The sequence below is a fragment of the Macadamia integrifolia genome, unplaced genomic scaffold, assembly GCF_013358625.1.
Source record: "Macadamia integrifolia cultivar HAES 741 unplaced genomic scaffold, SCU_Mint_v3 scaffold1081, whole genome shotgun sequence".
Lineage (NCBI taxonomy): Eukaryota > Viridiplantae > Streptophyta > Magnoliopsida > Proteales > Proteaceae > Macadamia > Macadamia integrifolia.
The window spans coordinates 267,127-282,872 of NW_024868079.1; the positions used below are offsets into that span (position 1 = coordinate 267,127).

The 15,746-nt window shown below is 38.7% G+C and overlaps 1 long non-coding RNA gene across 1 annotated transcript; it reads right to left on the reverse strand.

Annotated features, from left to right (window-relative positions):
- Positions 1-1,527: 1,527 nt before the first annotated feature.
- LOC122062653 lies at positions 1,528-7,205 on the reverse strand. Its single transcript, XR_006135046.1, has 2 exons — positions 6,470-7,205; positions 1,528-1,896 (listed from the first exon to the last, which is right to left on the reverse strand). It is a non-coding gene; the product is annotated as an uncharacterized LOC122062653 (long non-coding RNA).
- Positions 7,206-15,746: the final 8,541 nt, after the last annotated feature.

Consider the following 15,746-nt stretch of genomic DNA (forward strand, 5'->3'; position numbering starts at 1 on the left):
TAATGGAGACTAAACAGTGGAGATGTGAGTTTGGAGAGAGCGGTGTTATAGTCTCATTGTCTATATTGAGCGATAGAGAACTAAAGAAAACAAATATTCAAGAAGATGAGAAGGTGGAGGGCTGAATCCACTAACCCTACTAGAGTTGACATTGAAATGTCATATTTTAAATTACTTATATGCTTGCATGAATCTCTTTATTTTTTCATTGAATCTTTTGTATAATTACTTGTAATATGTTGTGAATTGAAGGGTATTTTAGTATTATAAAATATAGAAAAAAACTCATTTTATAGAATAATTATTAAATCGTGTTTTTATAATTGGACCTATATCGATCGAACAATATCTTATCTAAAATTGAAATATCCTTATCCATTCAAAATAATGGATTTGGACTATTTCTGGAAACAGATTTTTCAGATATCACTTTATGAAAACTAATCAATTAGTATGTTCAGCTAGCTGATCTAGGGCCTTCCATGGTGGCTGGCACTTCTCCCTTAGAAAAGTGCTTCAGGGACTTGGGTAGTGGATCAAGTCCCCTTGATTGCCTTTAAAGTTACTGAAGTATTAGTTTCCTACTTTCCAAGAAGATCGTGGCCCTCTTGGGAAGTTGGGCGATTTGCTTGACTCTGTGCGTCCCTTGTATAGCTCCTAATGGCAGATTTGCTTGGGAAGGGGGATGTTTGGCTACGCATTTGCATTCCTATGTACATGTCATCCTTAGAAGCAAGGAACAAGTTGACTAGCCGATTTGGATTGACTCGAGCTTCCACATCAACACCCTTTTTCATCCTTGCATGCCATCACTCTTAAGAGGATTTAGGTGCCACTTAAGGTCTTTAAAAGTCCAGATTGGATAAGTGTTTTTCTTAAGAAAATTATAAGATTACTCAAATTTGGGTTTCACTTTAAAAATCAACTACTCAATCTTTATTTAACAAATCTATCCAAAGCAAATATGAGTATGATATAGGCCTGAAAAAACTCAACCCTATAAACTAGCTTACAAGGTGAGAGGACCCAAGACCATATCAACCCACATCAATTCCTTTTGGGAAACCGATGTGGGATTAGCCCCCATATGGCTAATATGGGACCATAACATACCACCATGCTTCTGAACCCAACGTCCACTGCTGCCACTTCAGTCAGGTAGCCCTTTCTAAACGGCTCTCACTCTGCTTCGGGGATTATACCTAGAAACAAGTAGCCCTTTCCTAGAGGCTCTGACTCTAGCACCAGGTCAAACCTTTCCCGTGCAATTTGGGTCAAGGACCGACTGCTTTGATGCCACTGATACGGGCCTAGAAGAACTCAACCCCATAAACCAGCTTATAATATTAGGGGACCCAAGCCCATATCAACTCACATCAATTCCTTTTGAAAACCGATATGAGATCAGCCCACATATGTGTGACACCTAAGAACATGACAAGTCCAGACCCACCTGGGAGATTAGTGAGGTGTCTCCACTAAGAATGCGACAAGTACCAGAGGGTTTGGGAGATCAGTGAGGGTGTATAAACTTTAATCCAACATCGCCTAAGGAGAGATTGTTGGGCTAGTTAATAATCTTTAATCTCTTTAACATGGTACAACACATTTTAAAGCATTGAGGCCCATGGGTCAAGACAATATTGTACCAATGTTAATGGGACTGGGGCGTTATAATATGGCTGTTATGGGACCATAACATAGTATTTGAAAATTACCCAAAATGCTGCCACTCCTTCACCCTTGTGCATTTTCTTACGATGTTGCCCTTGATTTTCATCTTGCAAACTCTATCATCTCGTCTCTTTCCTCCGTACCTAATAACCCCCTTCCCACAGGATGTGTAGCTTGTTCAAAATCTGGTCAACAGAAGAGTTAACCCCAGCAATCGAACATCTGAAATACAAATGTCGAAAAATTGATATTAATCGAGATCTAAGTCTACAAAGATGAGGATAAGTTTACGAGAAACAATGAAACAAAGTTCTATTATTGTCTGCCTTCACCATATTCTTCTCTTTTCAAGTCTTCGGTAATTTTCTTATTTTTATTCATTTTCTTAATTCAACTCCAAGTATCTAACTAGTGTTCATATTCACCTTTGTTTGATTCAAGTTTATAGAACAAAATGTAAAGTATGTTTATATCATAACCATTCCCGTCATGTTCCATTTTATTTCCCTAATGATTTGTGTGCTGTCAATTGAAACCATAGTTGACCAGACCTTAATTCTGGACCACATTTGTTCAAAGAGGAGTTTGGGGTGGGCATGTTTGACTACTGGGTCTCACATGTTGGTGGGGTTAAAGACAAGGAAAGTAAAGTTGGACTTTCCCACCCCAACCTTGTTTGGTGAGCACATAGTTGTGGGAGAAAGAGAACAAAGGAATGAAGAAAGAGAGTCATTAATTGCAATGACTTCCCACCCCACAAAGTCCCACCAATTTGGTAGGACTTTGGAAGGGGATGGAGTGAAAGCTAGTGAAAGCCACATCAGCAGATAGGAAAGCTCATCTCCCAACCCATTATATCCAAACACATGACTTTACCATGCTTTTGGAAAAATAAGTACAACTCTCCCACCCCTTAAATCCTATCCCATCAAAATCCCCCTAAACAAACAGGCTCTAATGGTCCGGAAGAAGACCCAAGTGATAAAATCCGAAGGAGTTCAACCTTACAATGTATTGAATTTGAGTTTTACTTTCCGGGAAGTGGTTGTAAAAGAGATTAAAGAGAATGAGCAATGATTAAACGTATCAGGTAGACCTTGGGTTCCCACCATCATTTGATTCCAATATGCCTATAATGGAAAAGAAAGAGAGATTGAAAAGAGTAAGGTTAGTCAAATCCCAAAGGAGAAGGTTTGCACGGGGAGGATTATGGTTCATATAGAGAGCTTGGATTTGGGTGCACTTGATGGTTTCCAAAGGGAAAGGATCCTTAATGGAGTTATTGGAGAGAGCAGGGAAATGAAGAGGTGGGGGAGGTCGTGGTGCCACTTAAACCAGATGGAGCAGTCACAAAGGTCCTCTTACTAGGGGTACGAGCTTGTGTTGATCTTGAGGGAGCCATTGGTGGTACCAGTGCAGGATGGAGTTGGGAGTCCCTGTGGGGATGTGGCGGTGGTCAAGGAGGAAAGAGAGGATCTAGGAGAGAACTAGAGATGGAAATCAAGGGAGAAACCATTTTCCCAATTGTGAAATACCCGTCTTTAGCTTGGGTAGATTTATTAAAATAAAGATTTTTTAGTTAATTTTATGGAAAAAAGAACTGTCCAAGAACAAGTTTGGATCTACTACACTTACATTCACCTAGTTATAAATTTGATGATCCAATACCTATCCCTTTTGCTTTCATATATACCTCTCTTCATCCCTTGTAATATCTATAGTGCAATCACCTTTTCAGTAGATTTCCCAGAGATCAAACCATTAGATTTTTATGATCCACATATCAGTGGAAACAATTTGAAATTATATAATCATTGATGCAAAGATCCATCATAAATTTGGCTAGAGACATAATCAGATACATGTCCCAAAGTAGGTAGGGCCAATAAAATTAGGGTTTAATGGATGGATGGTCACAGTGTCAGGTTTACATCAAATTTTAAGACATGCTTTAATATAATGAAAGTAGACTAATCAAAAAATTTCAATCCCATTCTGATAATGTTTGGGCTTCCCAGACCCTCCAAATTAGCGTTTGATCAATGAATGGCCAAATAGTGTTAGATTTGCACCAAATGTTAGGAAATACTTCAATATCATGAAAATATGCTATTCTATTAGTTTTAGCCCATTTTGAAAAAAAAATCGGGCTTCCTAGTCCCTCTAAGGGAAAATTGGAAATTCTACACACTACAAGACCCTGGGGTTGTTTTCTGTTCCGAGTACTGGCAATAGAGGGAGAACCATTTTGGGGTGACAAAATCAAGTGTCCACAATATCAGAAATGGATCTCTCCGGATTTCCATTTTAATAATAATATTATCCATATCCGTATCTAATTAGCTTTCAAACATATTCGAATAGTTTTTGGAAGCTGATTTTTTTAATATGGATTTCCCAAAAAAAGATATAAAACACAAATCAATTATGGATTTTCGATTATCCATTTACATCCCCAGTGGAGACTAGAGAGTGGAGATGTAAGTTTGAAGAGAGCGGTGTTACAGTCTCACTGTCTATATTAAGCGACAGAGAACTAAAGAAGACGAAAATTCGAGAAGATGAGAAGGTGGAGGGCTGAATCCACTAACCCCACTAGAGTTGATATTGAAATGTCATATTTTAAATTACTTATATGCTTGCATGAATCTCTTTATTTTTTCATTGAATATTTTGTATAATTATTTGTAATATGTTGTGAATTGATAAGGGTATTTTAGTATTATAAAATATGGAAAAAATCTCATTCTATAAAATTATTATTAAATCATGTTTTTATACTTGGACCTATATCGATGAACAATATCTTATCTAAAATTGAAATATCCTTATCCATTTAAAATAACGGATTTGGACTATTTCTAAAAACTGATTTTTCAGATATCACTTTATGAATACTATAATCAATTAGGGATGTTCAGCTAGCCGATCTAGGGCCTTCTATGGTGGCTGGTACTTCTCCCTTAGGAGAGTGGTTAAGGGACTTGTGCAATGGATCAAGTCCCCTTGATTGCCTTTATTAGTAGTTTCCTACTTTTCAAGAAGATCATGGTCCCCTTGGGAAGTTGGGCCATATGCTTGACTCCTCTGTGTGTCTCTTGTATAACTCTTAATAAGCCCTTGTATTAGAAAAAAAAAATAAGATGTTTTGCTATGCATTTGCATTCCTAAGTACATGTCATCCGTAGAAGCAAGGAACAAGTTGACTAGGCGATTTGGATTGACCCAGCTACTTGAAGCCTCTGAAAGCCCAGATTGGATCAGTGTTTTTCTTAAGCAAATTACAAGATTACTCAAATTTGGGTTTCACTTTAAAAAATTAACTATTCAATCTTTGTTTTAACAAATCTATCCAAAGCAAATATGGGTATAATACGGGTTTGAAAAAAACTCAACCCTATAAACTGGATTACAAGGTGAGAAGACTCAAGACCATATCAACCCACATCAATTCCTTTTGGAAAATCAATGTGAGATTAGCCCCCATATGGTTGATATGGGACTGTAACATACCACCATGCTTCTGAGCCTAATGTCCATTGTTGCCACTCTAAATCAAGTAGCTCTTTCTAAGCGGCTCTCACTCTGCTCCAAGGATTATACCTAGAGGTAGGTAGCCCTTTCCTAGTGGATCTAACTCTAGCACCAGGTCAACCCTTTCCCGCGCGGGTTGGGTTGAGGATCGACTGCTCTGATGCCACTAATACGAGCTTGGAAGAACTCAACCCCATAAACCAGCTTACAAGGTTAAGGGATCCAAAGACCATATCAACCCACATCAATTCCTTTTGAAAACCGATATGGGATCAACCCCCATATGTGTGACACCCAAGAATACGACAAGTATCAGACCCGCTTGGGAGATTGGTAGAGGTGTCCCCACCAAGAATACGACAAGTACCAGGGGGTTTGGGAGAACGTTGTGAGTGTACAAACTTAAGTCTCACATCGCCTATGGAGAGGTTGTTGGACTAGTTAATAATCTTTAATCTCTTTAACATGGTACAACGCATTTTAAAGCCTTGAGACCCATGAGTCAAGACAATATTGTACCAATGTTAATGGGGATGAGCGCCATAATATGGTTATTTATAACAGACAGGGTATTTTAAAATTACCCAAAATACTGCCACTCCTTCACCCTTGTGCATTTTCTTACAATGTTGCCCTTATAACTCGCCTCCCACAGGATGTGTGGCTTGTTCAAAATCTGGTTGGCAGAAGAGTTAGCCCCAGCAATCGATCATCAGAAATACAAATATCGAAAAATTGATGTTAATCGAGATTTAAGTCTGCAGAGATGAAGATAAGAATAAGAGAAATAATGAAACAGAGTTAACCATTCTGTTATTGTCTACCTTCACCATATTCTTCTCTTTTCAAGTCTTCAGTAATTTTTCTATTTCTTAATTCAACTCCTAGTATCCAATTAGTGTTCATATTCACCTTTGTTTGATTCAAGTTCATAGAACAAAATATAAAGTCTGTTTATATCATAACCATTCCCTTCCTGTTCCATTTTATTTCAATGTCCAAACGACCAAATTGGTACAGAAACAAGCAGCAGAACAGTGGCGGGCACCAGAAAACAAAGAACATCTCAAGATGGTGCAGAAGATTGTTGTTTTTCCAATTTTAACTGGCCAAGTAGAAAAGAGTCATAAAATGCTTCTTTTTCGTAGAGAACGGAGCAGAATACCGGAATCAAAACTTGTTAAAATTAAATCAGAAGCATATCGACCCAGCAATGAAGAAACAGTGAAATGTACAACAAAGAAAGAAGAATCAAACCCACCTGAGACAAATTGCTGAAATTGAATTTCTTGAAGAAGCAACAAAACGATCTCATTTTCTCCAAAGCAATAAGGAAAGCATGACAGAACAAAAATTATGCAAAGAAATAGCAACAATGGGGTTCTAAGAAACAATTCATCATTTACCCACCAAAAAAAAACCGTCAATTCTCAAGTCAAAAGCGTCAAAACATCAATTATGCAATTAATAATGTTGGAGAGAGAGAGAGTTATGACAATGGCCAATCAAACAAAGATTACAGAACTATCTTATCCACAAGATAAGGATGTAAAGATATTGGCAAATAAATCAAAGCAAAAAAAAAAAAAAAAAAGATATTTTCTCTTACCTGCAACAAGGGTTTCCAGGGGATAAAGCTTGGGAAATCAGAGAGTTTCAGTTCAGAGACAAAAAGGGTTTAAATGGGACCCCAAGAACATTGGGGGAACAAGCGAGCCAGATAAGAATACGGGTTTCGTAGACAGAGTGAGGGTGGTCACATGTTCAAAACTTGCAAACAGCCTCTTGTGTGAAGCAGGGTGTATGGTTGCGTACGCTCTTATCCTTCCTAAACCTTACAATAGCAGGAGTCTCGTGCATTGGGTTCTTTTCTTTTTTTTATTTTCTTTTTCTTTTTAATTTCCCTAATGACCCGTGTACTGTCAATTGAAATCATAGTTGACCACGACCTTAATTCTGAATCACTAATGGTCCAGAAGCAGACCCAAGTGATAAAATCCATAGGAGTTGAACCTTGCAGTGTATTGAATTTGAGTTTTAATTTCCAAGAAGTGATTGTAAAAGAGATTAAAGAGAGTGAGTAGTGATTAAACATATTAGGTGGACCTTGGGTTCCCACCATCATTTGATTCCAATATTCATATAATGGAAAAGGAAGAGAGATTGAAAAGAGTAAGCAAGTTAGTCAAATCCCAAAGGAGAAGGTTTGCACGGGGAGGATTATGATTCATATAAAGAGCTTGGATTTGGGTGCATTTGATGGTTTCCAAAGGGAAATGATCTTTAATAGAGTTATTGGAGAGAGCATGGAAATGAAGAGGTGGGGGAGGTCATGGTGCCTCTTAAACCAAATGGAGCAGTGCCAGAGGTCCTCTCACTAGGGGTTCAAGCCTGTGTTGATCTTGAGGGGGCCATTGGTGGTACCAGTGCAGGATGGAGTCGGGAGTCCCTGTGGGGATGTGGTGGTGGTCAAGGAGGAAAGAGATGATCTAGGAGAGAACTAGAGATGGAAATCAAGGGAGAAACCATTTTCCCAATTTTGAATTACCCATCTTTAGTTTGGATAGATATATTAAAATAAAGAATTTTTAGTTAATTTGAAGGAAAAAAGAATTGTCCAAGAACGAGTTTGGATCTACTACACTTACGTTCACTTGGGCATACATCTAATGATCCAACACTTGTCCCTTTTGTTTTCATATATACCTCTCTTCATCTTTGTAATGGTACAAAGTGGGACAATTTTTTAGATCCTAACATGTAGATCCAAGTGAACATACATGCAACGGATTCTAATTTTCCAAGAGTAAAGCTCCTACGCAAAGACATAGCCTCACCTCCATGTAAATGTATCAAAATGAAACTGAAACCATTTATCGAAACTGAAATCAATTGTACGATCGAACCAAACCGGACCATGAAGAAACGACACAATGCAAAATCGGAATATCGACAGTTGCACCGATTAGAAACCAGGTATGAAACTAGATATAAAACTTGAAAATTCAACAACTAACATATATAGGAAATAAGAAATCCTGACTAAAATAAGGTGGTCAATCACTTTGTAACTTGGAACAAAGACCATGTGCCATAAGTACCTTAACAACCAACATATATAGGTTTCAGAACCTAGATTCATAAAATTCTACCTTAATTATTAAAAAAAAAAAATAATTGATAAACAACCATTCTTTTGCAATCACCATGCAATGTTTAATGGAAAGCATTTTAAGTGGGTCTAAGTAGCTCTTTATTAAGAAGGCAAGCATCGGGTTTAGTGTACCCAATTTTGTTGTTTTCTAGTTGTCATTGTTGTCAATCTCGGTCACATGACAGTGATGACGTAGACAAATATGATGATATGGCATGTTTGGTCTCTCCGATGAGATGGCAGTAGTATATGATGTATTTGAGTGGTTTAGTTCATCTATAGTAGGTGGTGCGAATTTCTGGATCAAAACTGATAAATTTAGCCTATTTACACTCAGAGTCATTTTTTACATTGAAAATATATATTTTTTTTAAAACGGATCCTCCATGTAACAATACGAGCATAATTTATTCTTTCCAACACACCTAGTTTCATCCCGTTTCAATATTAGATAAGAAGTTATGGCATCAGCAATGTTCAGGGGAATTTTGGTCTTTTTGTATGGCTAAGTCTAATGATCAGGTCTTTTGAAAAATCGTAGAGCTTCAAGTCGTGGTCCATACCCACTTTCTTTCAATTCAATCTGAATGCATATGAGAGAGTTATGGTGGTTTTCATGAAATCGGTTCGAAAAAACCAAAATTAGATTTTTTTTTTTTTTTTTTTTTAAATATCTATTCATTAGAATGTGTTTGACACATAGGAGAATGATTACAAGACTCCCTCAACCACGGAGTGGAAAGCATCCAAACTGTCCTACAAAAATTAGACAGGGTCTCCGAGCTAAGGAATTGGCCATAGAGTTCGCCTCCCTAAAAATATAACAGAACTTACAATTTGAAAATCGCAAAGCTAAGTACAAAATATCTTCAATAATGCCTTGGATGGATATAGGAGCCACTCTTGCTCGATTTGAGAGGTAGGATATCAACTCCTTATAGTTAGATTCATCTATGAAGCACAGAACATCTTCCGAAATATATTCTAGCAGCCTGGACACATTGCCAACACTTCCCCTTCAAGAACATTATTGTATTTCATTGTGTCAGATACCGCTACCATAGGCTTCCCTTCATGATTGCAAATGATCACAGCCAACCCTCTTATGTACAAATGATCTTTCCACGCTAACAACAACTGCCCAGTGCAGTTTGGTGAGCTGTTGTGTGCAAAAATCTCATGCTCACCAGGAGGTCTTGAGTTCAAATCCCCTAGCTATTACTTACTTCCCTCCCTAAATATCAAAAAAAAAAAAAAATCTTTTCATTCTACATCATAATTTAGTTTCACATACAGTGAAGGACAGATCCACTTATGCTTGTTGGGTAGAGGAGAATTCAGGAGAGGAGGGATCTGCTAGATTTTATCCCAAGCAGCACTAAACTCAATGACTACCACCGATGCCACTTGAATCACTTCAGATAGAGACTAACCTCTATTGCCAAACATAATATCATTTCTCGCACACCAAAGGGACCAAATGATAAAGTTTCTTAATGTCACCAACTTGCATTCTTTTTTCTTCTCCAGATTTTTTTTTAATGAAGTCCAATGGGAGATCAATTGTTGAACCGAGAATTCTTCACATTCAAGTTATTTCAAAGCAATCAAGGAACCAAACCAGATGGCTTTGGCAAAAGGGCATAGGAGAAAAATGTGCTCGACCGCTCCATCACGTCAAGGGTATTTTGTTTCGATCTTCATTTTCCTTCTCCCAAAACCTTCACCGGTTGCAAGGCCATCAGCACACATACGCCACATTAGAGTTTTGATTTTAGGGAGAGGCTGGCACTTCCATATTGGCTTTGGAGTGGATTCCCATCTTCAAATCGTAGACAGCGAAGGTTGGTTATCTTTGGCTCGTTTTTGCATCTCACAAAGTAGGAAATAGGCAATTTTCACCGAGAATGTCCTATCCTTGTATGCGCCCTATACTATGCAGTCGTTGTTTAGGAAATAAGGGAACTAGGATTCTTTGGATTGCAACTTTGTCTTGGGGATGGAACCAGCTGTTCACAAGGTCACTTCCAACATCTCAACTCTCGGTCAATAAGCTCAGCCACAAATTCCATGGGGCAATCTTGGGGCTTTTGATGCAAGATGCTCAGGCCTGGGACTGAAGTGAGCCATTTATTGTTCCAAATTTGAATTTTTTTCACCTCCGCTAAGTTTCCATATTAATCCCTCTTAACACTTTGTGTCCCTCTATCACAGTAAGTCATGCCCAGGAAGGGTTATTGCCCACTGTAGCATCAAGAAACTCACAGTTGGGGAAGTAAAGGGATTTTATAAAACAAGCCCATTCCAAGTCCGGTGAAGAGAAAAGGCACCATGCTAACTTTGCCAGTAGAGCTCTATTGTGAAGAGCAAGGTCCCAAAGGCCAATCCCTCTATTCTCTTTTGCTTGGGATATCTTATGCCAAGATAGGCTATGGAATCTATTGAACCCCTCCGATCCACTCTAAAAGAAATTTGTTGTGGCACTCCTGATATTGTTGTGAAAAGATGCCAAAAGTTTAAAGTGGCTAATAACGAAATTTTATATTGGCAAGAGAACAGATTTCGAAAGCACTTCTTACATGCAAGTGAAAGGTAAGAGGAAGTCCAACCATGCATCTTGGCAATGGCTCGATCACTAATCTCGTGGAGGATATCAATCTTACAAGCTCCAATCTCTATTAGCAGACCCAAGTATTGGGTCTGGCCATCTTTATATCGGATTTTAAAGATCCAGGAAAACCATCTTTTCAATCCTGGGGTAGTGTTGAGATTAAAAAAAAAAACTTGATTTACCAACGTTGATGCTCTGCCCACTCACCTTACAGTACAACTCTATACAATCCTTAAAGTTATGGAGTTCCCTTAAATTGACCTCCACAAATAGCAGGCAATCATCAGTAAATAGGAGATGTGAGATAGACTTCGATCTAATCCTAACCTTAATACCCCCAATGGATATGTCACTTTTCGCTTTAGAACATTACAAAGAGCTTGCGAACACAAGAAGAAGAGTAGGAGACAGCAGGTCACCTTGGTGAATTCCTTGGGTCAGCTTGATTTGACCCCACACATGCTAATAGGGCAGTAATGCTAATAGGGCGGTAATGCTCAACAGATTCAGGGTTCACCGTCTTCGGAATCAAGCAAATAAGGGTGTCGTTTGTATTGGCCAAAAAGTGACCTAACGAGAAGAAGCTAGCTACAAACTTAAAAATATCTAAATGAGTCAATTCCCAAAAATTTTGAAAGAAAATAGGGGGAAACCATCCACGCCTGGAGACTTTAGTTGGTCCATCAAGAAGATTTCTAGCTTGCATTCCTTAATAGTTTTTTAGCAATGAGTATAAAGTTGTCTTTAGCTGCAATAGATGCCTTTGTGAACTTCAAGACCTCATCCATGTCTTCCTCCGCCGTTCCCTTAGACGATAAAAGATATTTGTAGTACTTAGAGATATCTTGATAGATATCTTCTTCAGAGCTGATCCATTCCCCATATGGTCTTTTGAGCTTGAGGATTTTGTTTTGGCTTCTCCTTTGGAGAGTGGATGCATGGAAAAAATATGTATTCTGGGGCCCTCCCTTAAGCCAGGAAATGTGCAATTTTTTAAACCAAAACTCTTTTTCACAAGCTAGAAGCAGCTCAAGTTCTTGTAGGATATCATTCTCCTTTTGTTGAGACTGCATAAAGGGTTTAAGGCCTTGAAGTTCAGCTAAATCTTTCTTTAGCATAGAAATCTAGGTCTGAAGATGACCAAAGGTCTTAGAATTCCATTTTGGAGCTCCTCCTTACCCATCTCAAGCTTCTTTGGCAGATTTGAAGTTTCGTGACCTACTTGGGGCATATTCCATGTTGCAGAGACCACCATACTACGTTAGGGGTGTTGAAGCCACATTGACTTGAACATAAAAGGACGATCCTCTCTGCTGATTTCAGGCTCCATATTTACAACTAAAAGGGTTATGGTCTGACCCATTGCTACACGGATAAATACTAAGGCATCAAGGAATTTGATTTTCCAATCCACGTTTGAGAAAGCTCTATTGGGTCTTATCCATTTATTAGCTGAACCTGCCCAGATGTTGGACCAAGTGAATACGGGCCCATGAGCACCCAAGTTAAGTAATGCACATGCATTGATCATGTTTCTAAAGTTTGCAACATCTCTCCCCCATACAGTTTCCACAAGCTTTCTCTTTCATAAGAAGGAAGAGTTGAAGTCACCCATGTAGAGCCACCCCTCCCTTATATCAAGGCTCAAGTCAATTAGTTTGTCCCATACCTGCTGAGGAAGAGATCAGACTGGGTGCTTTTACAGACAGAAAAGCTTGAATTTCATCCCACTGTTGGAAGTGATACTACAGTCAATTATATGATGGTCATGAGATCCAACATCAACTACATAAGGGATCTCCAAAGAATCGAAAGACCACCTGCCTTATTAATAGGATTCATCAAAAATGAGTCCGTCATGTGAATCTACTTTCTTAACTTTAGAATCCTGTCACTGCTGCATTTAGTCTCCATAAAAAATATAAAAGTTTGGGTTCTCATATTTAGAAAGGTTTTACAAGGCATGAACTATCAAGGGCCTTCCCATTCCCCTAAAGTTCCAATATATGAGTTTCATGACTACCCGTGAGCTGTGTACCAATAGTATCCATGGGGTTAAGGGGTAAAAAAAATGCTCTACATCCATATCATTAACTGAAACAACGTTTTTGGAAAGTTTTATTGATTTCCTCTCCCTTTTCTACTTGCCCTTCATTTGAGTCAACCCAATTGCTAAGGTTTTTCTTAGTCCTTGTGATTTTCTTCTAGGTCAGCCCCCACTCAGCTCTTGTGTCATGCCCTCATCAGTAGTGGTCAATGGTTCTTGAGTTTAGTTATCTAAGAAAATAGACAAGTTATTTAGCCCAAGAGTAACGGTAAGTGGTGTTAAGAATGTATCAAGCTCAGTATGGTCTATGTCTAGATTCCATTTAGGGCCAAGGGTAGGTTTGAGTGGTTTGGAGTGGTTGGGTTTGGTCTAATATGAGGTGTAGTGTTGAGTTCTGGAGCATGGGTCTCACTAGAAGGAGGCAAGAGGGGATGTGGGTTATTTGTTGTTTGGTTCGGATCTTGGATGGTTATTTGGGAGTGGTGAGGTAATGTGGTTTGAATAAGCTGAGAGATGTTAGGTGATTGGGATAGGTGTGGTATTAAGGCTACCAGGTGGAAATGGATGTCATTAGGTTGAGGTGTATTAGGGGTAGAATGGGAAATAAGTGGGTTTGATTGATTCAGCGTGGTCGAGGAAGTCGTTGAGGAGCCAGTTGTGAGACTTGTCGATGGGTGGCATGTTATAGGTGTGTACAATAAGGGGACAAAAGGTGAAGTATAGTTGAGATGTACCAACCTGGTTTGGTATGTGTTGTGGGGAAGGCACACTAGGAACAAGGACCATATGACGACTGTTAAAGATACCTGCAGCTACATCTTATCCAGAACTGGCGGATGAATTAAGAAGGAGGTGGTCCTATTCTCCGATGTTGGCCGTAGTGAAACCTTTTTCTCTTACGCACTCACGGTTGTAGCAGGATGATTCCATGAAGGGGCTGATCAATGCTCTTTCGATCATTCTAGTGTCAGATGAGTATCCACGAAGACTAGAACCAAACTGCCATAATGTTGGGTCTCTATCTTCAAATGGCTAAGTATTTGATTCTTCATACAAAAGCTCACACTGGAAAATGCCATTCCTGATTATCCCATAGTTATAATAGTATAGTGGAAGACGTTCGTATCAGACTACTATGATATCTCTTGCTCCTGATTTCTAATGGGTGGTGATGACATTCTTGAGCGACTTCGTAATATCCAAAGAAACATGACATCTAAGATACTAAACCCGTGACCCATATGAGTTCCTTGGATATGTATGGCCATCATAGGGGATTTAATAATAGTCGCAAGTTGTGTGCGAATGTTTATGTGAATAGATCTTCAAGTACTTCATGGAATTGGATCCGAAACTCTGTATATGTGAACGACCGGAGACCATCGTCACACCACTTCTCTAGTAGTATGAGGTATTTTTAGAATTGGAATTAGCTCTCAAAGTTCAAAGGTATTTTCAGCAATTTTTTAAACTGAGGTGCTTATGTACAATTTTAGAAAGTTTTGGTCAAATAAGTCAAGGGGACTTTCAGTGTGGTATTTTTAGAGATGAGGGACTTATATTTAATGTATATGGGGTCTTTTAGAAAGAAACTCAGAAGTCAATCTACCACCAATGGGAGCTGAACAACAATTCTATAATGACGTCAGCCGCTTATGTCATCGTGTCAGTTCCTATTCTGATCCTATAGTTAAGATTAAATGATCGTTGGATAAATCCAATGGTCAAGATCTAAGGAACCTTTTGAGGCCTGATCCAACGGCTGAGATGCGCCTTGCGCCCCCACAGTTGCTAGCGTTGCCTACACTACCCGTAAAATTTCTAATGGACATATCTCAGTGGTTGAACTTCAAATGGCCATAACTTTTGATCTACAAAGCCATATTAGTCCATTCAAGTCGTTACCTTGTTTTTTCATGCTCTATCCATTGGAAGCCTTAGATCAGAGGTTTGAGAAGAGAAAACACACGATATTAGAGAGAGAATCCCCCCTTGATTGTTGAGTTTTGAATGAGTTTTGTGGTCTAATGGTAGTTTAATTTACTCCAATAACAGGGGTTTGAGAAGGTAGTTGAGAATGGTTGATGGTTTACTGGTGGTAGACAAGAGAGAGAGAGAGAGAGAGAGAGAGAGAGAGAAGAGAAGAGAAGAGAAGAGAAGGAGTTAGGGTTATGTCTCTTTGTGCATTGAAGAAGAAGAGAAAGGGTTTTATGTTTCCCCCCATTCCATTGAAGAAGAAAAAAGGTCCACCCTTTTTGTGTGTGCTTGCTTTAACTTCAAGAGATGAGTTTCTAAAGACCATTAATGGAAAATGATGTTGGTGACCTGGTGACCTCGCTTGGGCCTATATTTAAGACATTGAAAGTAAGAGAAGAAAGAGGGAAATGGAGTCATTGGTCGTGTGCTCCATGTTATGTGAGCAATGTACTGAGCTTATAGAAATGCTTATGTGCCATTGTTGAAATTATTGATGGTTTCTACAAAAAGATAAAAAGAAAGGAAAGAAAGAAAAATAAAATAAATGAAAGGAAAAGAAAAGAAAAGAGTGGAAAGGAAAGAGAAGGAAAGAGAGGGAAGGAAGAGAGAGAGAGTGACTGAGAAAACCACTACCACAAGGGGGTTCCAGTCCATTGTCAGTTTGTGGTTGCAGTCATTTTTGGAAGTTCCAGTGAACCTGAGGCATCTCTGAAACATCTCCAAGACAACTCCAGATATCTCCTGATATC